This window comes from Scomber scombrus, chromosome 8, assembly GCF_963691925.1.
Source record: "Scomber scombrus chromosome 8, fScoSco1.1, whole genome shotgun sequence".
NCBI lineage: Eukaryota > Metazoa > Chordata > Actinopteri > Scombriformes > Scombridae > Scomber > Scomber scombrus.
Genome location: NC_084977.1, coordinates 19505026 through 19517617, shown reverse-complemented (window position 1 = coordinate 19517617; position 12592 = coordinate 19505026).

Sequence of the window (12592 nt, the reverse complement as noted above, 5' to 3'; positions counted from 1 at the left end):
GCCATTTTAATAGCTTGTGGGTAATGTATCTGATAGTGCAATTATTCCTTCTTGACAACATCACAATTCATTTAGGCTTTTTTATTGGAAGAATCCTTGGGGAAGTGTTAGAGAAAAAATTAAAACTCTAATAATCTGATCTCGGATCTATATGAATTGCACAGCTGTGTCCCATCCTCAACCCGCAAATCCAATGCAAGGCTTCAACTGTAAATTCATGCCTCCCCTGCTGCAGTGAAGTGTCACCAGAGTTCGTGGTTTATGTCTTGAAAAACAAACGATTGATCTTTCAGAGTCGCATTGCGTGTGTGATTTCATCAGTAAAGCAGTTGGAGAAGGAAGGCAGACAGCAAAGGTGAAAGCATAGTGTTTGAGAACATTACAGTATATGTGTGTTTTTCCCTTCCATTACCTTAAAGTGTTAGTTGGAAGTATATAATTTAATACATCTATCCAAAATGTTACTGAAACAAAAAAAGCCATCTATTTTCTACACCCACTTATCATGTTCAATGCTGTATTACTTATTATTTTTATTTACAGTACATAAGATCTTGCTCCTTATTTACTGACAAAATAACAAAAACTGATAAAAACTGCACACTAGTATAAGATAATTATCGCACCTGGTCTACAAGAACTCCAGCTGAGTTAGATGTAGACCCTTGGGTCAAAATTAAATAGGTACATTTGAGAATAAAACCATGTGTATCTTTGAAATACTGACAAAATGCAATGAACATAATATGAATTAAAACATATAGTTTCTCTTCAGCCTCTGAAAAGGTCCCTTCGATCAGTGCTTCTCAAACTTTTTCACATCAATGACCCTTAAAATGACTCAAATTAGACCATGGACATAGTGAAAATAAATGATTCCCTTATTGCTTGAGACTCTGCCTTGACACTGCCTTAGATTTTCAGTATATTTTAGAAATCCTTACATATAATTCTTCATATGACATTTTATCTGTTACTCTTTCTCTTTCATTTCACTCTTTCATTATTGCCTCTTGCATTGGTACCCTCTTTTTCAGGTCTGTATTTTAACTTTATGCTGTGCAATGCAGTTCCTTCTCTCAGTCTTTTCTCCCTATTAAACAACCACTCAACTAGGCGGATGTATACTGGATGACACCTGCCACTGGCTGCACATTGACTTTTTGCTCCGTTAAACCCTACTGCAGTGTGCTGACCCGGAACAGATGCAGTCGACCTATATACAGTAAACTGTGAGTGAGCAGCTTCCATCTGCAAGAGCAATCTGGTCTTCAGTTCCTTTGAGCTCTGCTATCTCTTCATGCCTGCTCCTGTTGCTTTCACTAAGCTTCACACTTTGGACACTGAACTATGGTTCAACTCCCAGAATTGGCTTTCTGGCTGTCTTCTGGGCTGATACTGAATAGCCTTGGGGCTTGACCTTTCTGGCAGGCAGTGAACTGTCAAGTCTGGTTACGTTTTAGTGGTCTTGCATCAGTGTACAACACACTCTTGAGTTTGTTGATTGTGAAATCGTCTGGCAGACACCCCAGGCTCTGGTGTCATTAGAGGTCTTCAGCGATGACCTTTACCACCAAATCATCCCAATGAAGATATTTGGCCTCAGAAAGAATCCTAATGAATTTGGCGTGTTAAGTTCCCAATAAAGAAAGTGGGGCTATTTCTTTAACAAGTGCACTCAGACAACTGAATCATCCGTGGTCAAGCTTAAAGAGCACTGCAGTGATTGTTAACCTTACCTGGCATAACCTTCTCATTCTGTTGTCTGCCTCAGGTCAATGAATAAGAGAGCTGGTGCCCCTTAGGCTACCACAACGGAAACCATTGGAATAAAGGCAATTGGGTAAATGTTTGCAAAGCAAGCTCCACAGTCCACAGAAAACACACACCCATCTGTTCCAGTGGAGAGTGAAATTTAGCTAACAAGCAAAAAAGCTGCCAGGCTTTAATAGAGGAGATATGAGACACAATTAGCAAAATATCCTTCAAGCAAATGTCTCTGAAATCCAAATCGTGAGTGAATTTGGACTTGACATCAGATCAAAGGTGGGTTTGCTACTGCTTCATCAACTTCATACCCAAGGTGGCAGTAAGTATATTGGGAATTTGCAGGCCTGTATAGTGCGTATGGTGAACAGTGGAGTGTGACCCAGCTTTGTGATTGGATCTCTGTGTTCTCGGTGAGTAATTGGGCTCCAGGGTTACAGACAAAGGTAAAGAAAGGAGAATAGGTGCAGAAGACATGGGAAGTAAAAAAACAAGATAGAAACACTGGACATCGACCAGTCATTCTGTGATAGGTTGATCTTTGTTTCTGAGAGAGTGTTAGGGAGAGGTAGGTGAGGAAAAACCTCAAAGCATATCTTGGCAGTGTGTACTTAAACCTATTGTGTGCCTTTATGTATGTGAGAGAAAGAGAAGTGACTCCATTTAACTTGTGTGAAAAAAAAGAAAAGATTGTTTGATTTTAAAGTTTAAAGGCATTGTTGCTGCCCCAAAAATGAGCCAATGTGTAGGTCTATGGATTGCTATATAACTTCAAATGTATGGCATCGATATTTGAGTCAGTCGTATTCTCAAGGGCAAATGACGAAGTGACTGATAAAATAAAGATTAGAACTTAACACACACACACACACACACACACACACACACACACACACACACACACACACACACACACACACACACACACACACACACACACACACACACACACAGTTTCTCCCTCCCTCCCTCTAACACACACACACAGGGATGTAATGATTAATTGGAGCACCCAAGGTCTAACCTTAGCAACCCCAAGGCTGCGACTACAGAACCCCACATTAGGCATGCGGCCACATAACCTTGCACTTCAGCCATCCTCCCTTTCAACCCACTCACCTGTCTACCAGCAGCACCTGTTCTGCCATCCTGGGTATTCATCGCTATTCTGGTCACGTGTCTTTCTCTCCCAAGTCCTCTCACAACGTCTGTGCTTGTGAGAATGTCCATGAATATCTGTGTGTTGGATAGATAGGAAGAGGAGGGGAAAAATGACTGAGCATGTTTACAGCTTTCCTCTGGGCTCATTTAAAAAGGAGTTTCGCCTTCAATCTAATCTCCATCTAATATTACTGGGGTGGCCGCACGCCTACATAATCTTGCATAGCTGCAGTGCCCATATGGCCCAGAGGGAACTCTCATTGTTTATTACAGATCAGGCAATTTGGGTCCCTTTTTCTCTGGCTCTTGTAATAGCCTGTCCTTGGGTGTTTTTTTATGGCAGGTTACTCCATTCATTCAAATGCCCTATTGCAGCATAAATTGGAAGGAATGGTCAATGTTAATTAATCATTAATATGGTATATTAAAATGTTTCAAAATTACTGAAGAGAAGAAAAATGCAGGGGCAGAAAGCTCAACAGTTTGCAAAATCAGGTAATAACAGTCAAAGTATTACATCTTGGGTTGGGCAGGCATCCAACTGCAATCTCCAACTGGTTATTTTATCATTGCGAGGCATTAGGTCTGTCATCCCTTTGGCCAATATATGCCTTGGCGTGATTCCAGACCTGAGATGCTGGCAGTGAGTTGGTCTAAGGGCCCCCATTCCCTCCTATTTAGGTAGCACTCTGCCTGGCACGTCTGGCCTTTTCACTCCTCCTGAGGCTTTACTGTCAAGGGCAGCTTACCTGCAGCCAGATGTGGCTGAAGTGAGAGACATGCAGAAAAAAAGAAGACAAGGAGGATGATAAGGAGCATAGTGAAGGTTGTTTAAGAATGCCGCTCAGGTTTTCAATTGGTGCAAGGAGGGGCTTCTTTGGTATGACAGAGTGTCTGGCCGATCTGGCGGGAAAGCCAACCCAAATGTGGGGATGGGATGGTTGCCGCGGTGCTGAGGGAGGATGCAAGTGATGGATGGTGGTTGTTAGATGCAGTAATTGTGTTCAGGTAATTTACCCCGCTCCCTCCTCCTTTCTTGCTCTCCTCCCTGTGAGCCAGGCACTCCATCTCTCTTTCACTTCTGTTCCACAGATGGGAGAAAACATCAGCAAAAAGAGACCAGTTGCAAGTCTTGGCAGCCCACTTGTTTAGGATTGTCAAGCTTTTACTTTAGCACACTAGTGGCTGCTTCTCATCTCATGTCAGCTGAAGCAATTATCTTGTGCATTTTTAGATTTTAAACACTAGCAGACAGTGTTATCCAGAGCAACGTAAAATAAATCCAACAAGAGAAAAAGCTCGATATTCAACATCACATGACTAGAAGTCTGTTTGACTGAAGTTCCCATTGTGCCTGTGAGATAAAAACTAAATAAATCATGTAGCAGAATGTTCAAGTACCATTGCTAAAACATGCAGCATAGAAAGTAGAAACAAAGAAAAAAATATCAAAGAAGTGCTTGATACAGAAAATCAAGCCAAGTCTTTACACAAAAACACTCCAGTCTTTAGTCGTTTTGTATGTACTTCGAACTCTAGCATTTAGATGAAAAAATCCACACTTGTAACTTAAAAGAAAACATACTATTGGCAAGGTAACAGTTCTCTGCCCACATGCCAGCCTGTAATTAAAAGCAAAAAGTACAACATCAACTAACTGATTTAGAAGTAAATGAGGGAGACAGGGAAAAGCAAAGAGGACCAAAAAATTAATTATATTATATTTATAGTACATTATGACAATTCATCACAACATTCCTTGGAATGCAGTGCCCATCAAAGGTTTGTGGTAAATGTCAGTACCAAGGTTGAATTGTTTTATGTACATGTTGAAGTGTAAGTCAGCTATTTGGGGGTATTTATCACATTCATACTGTATGCCCTAAAATATTTACTAGAATCACACATCAACCTATTTCCACTGACATGTTAACTGTATAGAACAGTTAAAACTACAGCACGTTCTCACCTTTAGTGATGAAGCCAACTTCAACCAGTGCCAGTGGAGCAATGACTAAAACGGGGAAGGATTGTCATGGCTTGATATGGAGGAGGTGATGATGTACTTCCCTCTTCATGCATCAGCAGATTATGGCAGCATTCATCACTGCTCCCAGACCCTGTGCTAATAATCAGCTGGGTATATCTCAATCTACAACCTGTGATTTATACCAAGCTCTGCTGTAGGGTGACAAGTTTTTAAACAGAGCTGCACAATGTAAATCATAAGTGTCGAGTCGATGGGGTCATGCTATGAGGTGTGAGGGAGCAGTTTCCACCCAAACATCCGTAGACAAATCTTTGTACATGAAGTAATATTTACAGTGCACAGTCATGAACTGTGTTTTTTTGTTTTTACCAATACATTTGACACATAATATCCACCAAACTAATGACTATCATCCATATTTCTATGTTGTTTTTAAAGCAGCTGTTTTAAGCTTATATTATATGAACAGGTGAGTTGGGTCATAAAATCCTGTACAATTATCATCTGTGGTAACTATTAACAGTATTAACTAGTTTCATCAGGTATCTGAGGTCTGAGAACCGAAACACCATTTAGTAAGTGAGTGCAAGTGATCAACAGTGTACAGGAGTTTTTGATTGTTTCACAAACAAATAAAACAAATAGCAGGATGTCTCACTTTTGCAAAATGCTGACTCGAAGTTGGCTGACTTGCTCTGATGAAAAGCATCAGGCTTTCTGATTGCCTATTCACAACTAATCAACTTTAAACCACAAATGACTCCAAGTAATGTCATTATTTTAATGCTAAACATGTCACTCATGAGCTTTTCCCCTTCTTTACAATCACTTTTACTGCAACATTCAATCTCACCTTTTAGGACCAGGCAGTAAAGCAGGCCAATGTCACCCCACTAACACAGGCTATAAACTACCCATCCTCAACTTCCTAATTCACAGGACTGATGGACCTGGGGCATGATGACATAACTTTGCCTCATCCAATCGGACAGCAGGTTATGCTCTACCTTGTTTGACCTTGCTTGTGCTGATTCACATTCTTGATGCTGAGAAGTAAGTAGGTGTAATGTCCTTATCTTCTTGTGGTTTTCATTATTCCACTTTCATTTGGGATAGGAAAGGAGATGGGACAGGTGAAATGTCACTACTGTACATATTTGAAATCCTCTACTCAATAAAAATGTCCTTCATGTAATGTCACCTTGGTCAAAAAAAATCTCAAAATAAGATGGTTTTGAATTACAAATAATTGTAATTTCAACAAAGCAGCATTAAAAAAAAAAAGAAATATTATAAGACTTAATATTTGATTAAACTGATTTATTAAAGTGAGCATTTTGCCAGTCAACGTAGTGTTTTTATAAAGGCGTAAGCTGTTGTGTGACTGACCTGAAGGGCAATGATGTACAGCACTTAGTTTTCTCCTTGTGCACTAGGCCATGTCTCAAGAGATTTCTTACGGTATGAGGCTTAAACAATTATAGCCTGTTCAGTGGCCTTTAACATCACCAGCTTAATCCAAAAATTGAGTTGTACTGGAATTGTGAAATGAAAAATGGCCCATTTGCTGCCTTCACCAATTTCATTGACCTGAGAGGAGGCTGACCTAATGAGAATATCCTTGAACTGAATTGAAATGTGATTAACATCAAATCAGGGAAAAGTTGGTAATAATCAAAGAGAGATAAATCTGGATTCTACCTCCCTCTTTCTCCAAGGTCAGTGATTATCGAAGGCTTCATCTAAGCTCTATCACGTACTGAGCTGACATGCACCTCCTGATATGGCCACCGCCTCTCTTCCATTTTACTCAGCACTTGCTCCATTTCAGCACCTCTAAATGAGGTCACATTAAAGACGCCACTACAGATTCCTGAAGACAGAAATTCAATGAAACCCAGTGGAAATGATATTCAGCAGCTTCTTATGTAACAAGTTCTTCATCCCACATTACCAACCCTGCCTCGAATCCAATCTTTGCCCCAGCAACACATCTTTACACTATCCCAGGTGTATTAAATAGAAATCAAGGCCTGGTTACAGGTCCTGTAATGACCATTGGGGCCAACTAATATCTGACAGTTTATCCAGGCAGGGTGCCACAACGGACTTCCTTCCACCTGACATTGCTGTGACTCCATTAGCCAAACCGTTGGAAGTAAATGATGGTAGGCAGCACTTGGCAGTGTGAGAGCCCTCTCAGATCAGCCAGCCTCTATTGATTTAATCACAGAATAAAGGATGGAGCAAGGAACAGGCACCCCAGGTGCATTTCGTCCAACCAAGCCACACTCAATGTGCAAACATTGGTACATTGTGACTCAGGGAGCCATTTACTCTTAACATTTTCCTGGTCAAGAGTATGGCAGATCACAGAGCTACACAAGCACACTGCTGCAACACAAGGCCACAGATAAGGTCAGATATTCTATGATAATGTCCACAAAAATATATGTTAGGCAATAGAAGATGTGGGTACACACACACACACACACACACACACACACACACACACACACACACACACACACACACACACACACACACACACACACACACACACACACACACACACACACAAAGTAAGAGTTTTGTAGAGCAAACACATACCACTTACCCTAGCTTTTAAAATGTTGTTCTTTGGGGTTTTTTGAGAACCCAAATGTATCTCACCTTTACACCCCACTTGAAATCATTTCTATTGGTACAGTAAATTACCAAACCCTAACCCTAACCCTAAGCCCTTTTGCTGACCCATGGAATGGGAGAGAGAATGAGTCAGACAAACACAAAGAAACACTTTCAAATAAACATGTTTATGGTACAGAGGAGTCTTACAGCATTTTTTTTTCTTAGAGAGGGTCTAAATCACATGCTGCTGCTTGCCTTCTCTAACTCAGTAACATTTCAAGTGCTATGAAGCTGTGCTGAGAAGCAGTCATTACACTTTCCTTTGTTATATATTACATTCTAATGACCAATTTATAAAAAAGAAGCAGAGTGAAGCTGGAGGATTGAACTGAAACACACGCAGCAACAGAACAAACAGTAAGTAACTTGGGTCTATGGCATGCTTATTATTTGATGAATGGTACTTAAACTGGCCATTAGCCACAGCTAAACAGTTCCCATCACCACACAATTACCACAGTGTCATTCTGCTATTACTGGCATCTTGTAGCCAATGAGAGCATTGTACTGTTATGTTGTACTAATAGCTTAACACACACAATCTTATACCCTCATTTACTCTTAAAAACATGTGGACTTGCGAACACACAATTTACAGTATCAGGCAGCAGTAACATCTTTCATGTGCCTTCCTCGTGGGAGTCATGGCAGAAATTGGATGGACATGGCTTTTAAATGTGTTTTCTGGGTGAAAAACTGTAGAGTGCAGTCACCACGCATTGCTGTTTGTAACACACAGTGTCCAAACACAAAGCCTTAACCCCCTCCTCAAGAGCTCTCCTTTTCAACCACTGCTGAACGTAGTGCAGTCATGCAGTCATGAATAGGATGAATGTGCAGAGGTAGAAGAATACGGTAGCTTGTTTACATTAATGCCCAGATTTAAATCCCCTCATCTTGTTGGGGCTATACATGGTTTTCAAATGTTTTGATGAAGAACAACTTTGCACTCTCCTTTGGCTTCCTGTTCTCTTGAACTCTGCCGCCACTGATTCTCTCAAGCCTGTTAAAGGACTTCCTTCTGTCTTTTCTACTCATCTGGGGTCCGGCTTCAAGTGAATCATCTGTATATAAAAGTATACAGTATGGGCAGGCTTTGCTTATGGCTGTTAGTGAGGTGGGACGGTGGCAAAACGCTTACCTTACATTTTTGGAATTGTTTATTGTATCTAATCAGCGACCTTATGACCTCCAACACCATCCTCACTCCTCATAGATGAGCAGAGTTTGTTTTGTGCTGTGGGGCAGGAAAGGTCTCACTTATTTCCTTTTTAACAGTCAAGTATCTTGATGAAGTGTCCCCTGGCGATTCTCTGAACCGCTGCTTGCTCTTTCACCATAAATTGCAAAGGATAACAGCCTCAGCTAAATACCTAAAATGTAAATTTCTAGAATGGGTTTGCTAGGGGACACGTGCTGAAAAAAGCCCTCACGGACACAGACTTTATCTAAAGAGGGAACATTGAAGGCCAGTTTAACTTAAAAAAAACCCTGAGTATGCTTATTCACTGCCAGGAGACACACAGTCATGTCTATCTGTACAATTAAGCCTGAATAATGCTTATCATAAGCCATGCAGGCTCATCATCTCACTGTCAAATATGACACATATGTTAGTAAGGTAAGGTGGTAATGAGAGGCTGGCAAAAATACAAAATATGCTCATACATTTCCTTATTTGTCTTATTGATTTTGTAGAAAACAAACAAACAAAAAAAGCTTGTTAATTTGTCAGTAGAAGATGAGGGTCAGCCAGGTTTGCATGATTTTCCATAAACAGTACTCAGTACTCAGATGCTTCAGTCTCACCACATTGCGGATTATCTGCTGTTTTACAAAAGCTGTGTTCCAATTCAGGGACTGCCACCTTTGAAGGACACAGGTAGCGAGTAATCGGGCTGAAACTGCAACTCTTCGACAAATGAAACAATCTACAGAGGATTTACATTGCATCAAAACAGGCCGCTGCACCTCACCTCCCACTGACCAAAACTGATGGCACATTTGGGTGTTCATTGGTAACATGTAGAGCCAGAAATATACTAGTTTGCCCTCAAACATCCAACAAAGGGGTAAATCATATACTCGATGTGACTTTCAAATAAACATATTGAAGGAACGGCATTTCTCAAATGTATTTAGAGGAGCATTCGTCAAACCTATTATGACATATTCAGTCTAGAGATATTCAAAGAAGAAGTCTCTGAGCTGGGACATAGGACTTAAAGTCTTCAAACAAGGTAAAGTATTTTAAAAACAACATGCCTGTGTTCTTTGAATTATGGTATGGGTCATCATTTAATTTTATTAGGCAGTAAGAGGCATTGAAAAATGTTCATGCTGTAGTAACTTGACATCCACATTGCCTAGTAAATTATCTCCAGTCACTGGCTAATGCCCAAATTGATAAAAATTGATGAAATCTGTTTTTGTTTGCCACCCTTATAAATTTGAGAATGTTCACTACAATGAATGTATGAGCTATTGCAATCCATGTTTTGAAGTTATTTTTCCCATGACAATCTGTGCCAGTCCTTAACACAAAGCAGGGAAACTGGTTTTATACAAATATATATCTTTTTAATCAAAAGAATCTGAAGCAAGACTCAAGCAAGAATAAATCTTTAAAGCACTGAGGACACAACAATAAACTGAAGCAAGCCAGCCAGTTACAGTACTGGCAGCCTCGCTGAGCATGGCTTAGCTCTGCCTGACGCAGCATTATCAGGACAGACACACCGGTTGGGCACTATACTTGCTGTTCCCACTTGTGCCAGTGCCGGTCTCACCTCTGCCAGGCGGCTCCAGCGCCTGGTGAAGCTCCTGCACCACTTCAGAGGACAGAGCTGCACACTGAGAAATAGGTTTGATACTAGTGGAAAGGAAAGGAGACAGATAGCAGGAGAGAGCGAGAGTTTGTGGGGGTGTTACTACTTACTTACTCTTCAGTGATGTAGGGTGGAGAATATGTGTTTGTTTATGAGTTCTGTGAAAGCACTGTGCGTTTCATTGGCAAAAGGTCTGACAGATGGATCAATGATGAGGATTTGCTGTTGCAGCAGCCACACTAGACAAGTCCCGATTACATTTACCCGCTCAGTCTGGATGAGGTTAACCCTTTGATTCTGATATCTTTGCACATGACGCAAACCACACACATTCCAGCCTAGATCAGAATATAATTATAGCTTAATTATATTAATCAACCTACTGTAGCTTATTAGAGAGTTTATGCTTTCACCAGTGAATCCCCAGAGTGACACAGGGAATGATAAATGCTCATTAGAGAGCAAAGCCCAGTAATAACAAGATTACAGCTGATTTGACAATCATGTGATCACATTATCTGCTTTCCAAGTAGAAAATAATTGAAAGTGTATATACTGTTCTTTTATTTTCAGTTTAGGTTCATATAAGTTTCACATTCAAAAGACAGAGACAGAGAAAGAAAAAAGAAGTACAAACGCAGGAGATATAACACAATTCCAGTGGGTTCATGAAAGAACAAAATATGACAGAAAGATTCTCCTTGTTGAAACAATGGTTTAAGCATCACGTCTAACACTAATGGTCCTCATCTAACCCCAGCCTTTATCAAAGTGAATTTCTACTGGAAAGTGAAAAAGTAAACAACTGAAGATCTTTGGAATGTGCAGTTTTTGGAGCAAAGAACAGCCACTGTGTTCCAGTTACTTCTCTAAGCCATGTGTTCATCCTTGTGCTCCACACGGTTACACCATAAAGGTTAGATACACACACCAAACAGAAAAGAAAGATGCTATTGGGATACATAGTGAGCTCAGATTCCCATTTAAACCATCTATTTTTAGACGGCATGAAACAGATCTGCCTCCAGTGACTGTAAAACAGAACAAAAAATATTAGAATAGTAACAAATATACAGAGAAAGAGTAGGGGCAAGTAAGCACTATCCTGCAAAACACCCACAGCAGAGAGTCATTGGCACCATATTGAGAGGCTTTGGAAACCAAAGCCAGGCTTTTGCACTTCGATGAAGACACTCATGGACCTTTTCCTGTAGGTAAAGGTCTAATAGCCTGGAGGGCTTTCTTTTCAGGTGAATGTGCTTGTTCTAACAGGTGCTTAATAATACAGGGGGGATGTAATGGAAATGGGGATACAAGCCTGAGCCACTGTAAGCAGGTACATGAAACACAATAGGATTAGAGAGTAGATTGATCCTGGCTTTGTGTGCTGTCGTTTGGCCAGATTACCCACTGCCACTGTTTTTATTGTGTGGAAATTGGACAGAAATTTGTTTTCAATTTGCCAACTGCTTGAATTGCATTTGGGCATGCCTCTTTCTGTGTGTGTCTGTGTTTGACACAGAGGAGAAGAGATGTAGAGGTGTTCAGAAGAGAAATGTACCGTGCTGTGCACTCTACAATTTCACAGGATTAACCAGTTTCCCTGAGATAATTGTGTTGGTAGTGACACTAAATCAACTGTATTCATTTGCAAGCCTGAAATGAAACTTGCAGAACTTGCACAACCTAGACATACAAGCTGAGGGAAGTAGTGCTGGATATCAGTATGTGCAATTCCAAGTGAGTTCCATAAGACGCAGCTGCAACTCTCAACATTTTCAGGTAAGAAGTGTTGCCTAAAGCGCAGATGAAGAACAGGTCACTGCAGCAGTTCTTATTTACTGCAACTTCCTTCTGCAACTGCCAAAGCATGTATGCACAATGAGAGTCCAATTACATGCGCATGCTTTTTCCGTGCTCTGCAAACAGCACACATTCCACTTTTGGGAAAACATGCCAACATGTTATTTTGGGCATGCATTCCTTTTAATAATTATGTTAAAGTAAAAACTAAATTAATGTAATGGATTTTTTACAACCATGTACTGTGATTACTGTAAAATACAGCCAAAGTCTAACAGTAAGGTACTTTTGGTGCCAAAACCATGAACAGACGCAGGCTATTGTAATGGTAAAATACAGTGTTTTCATTTTC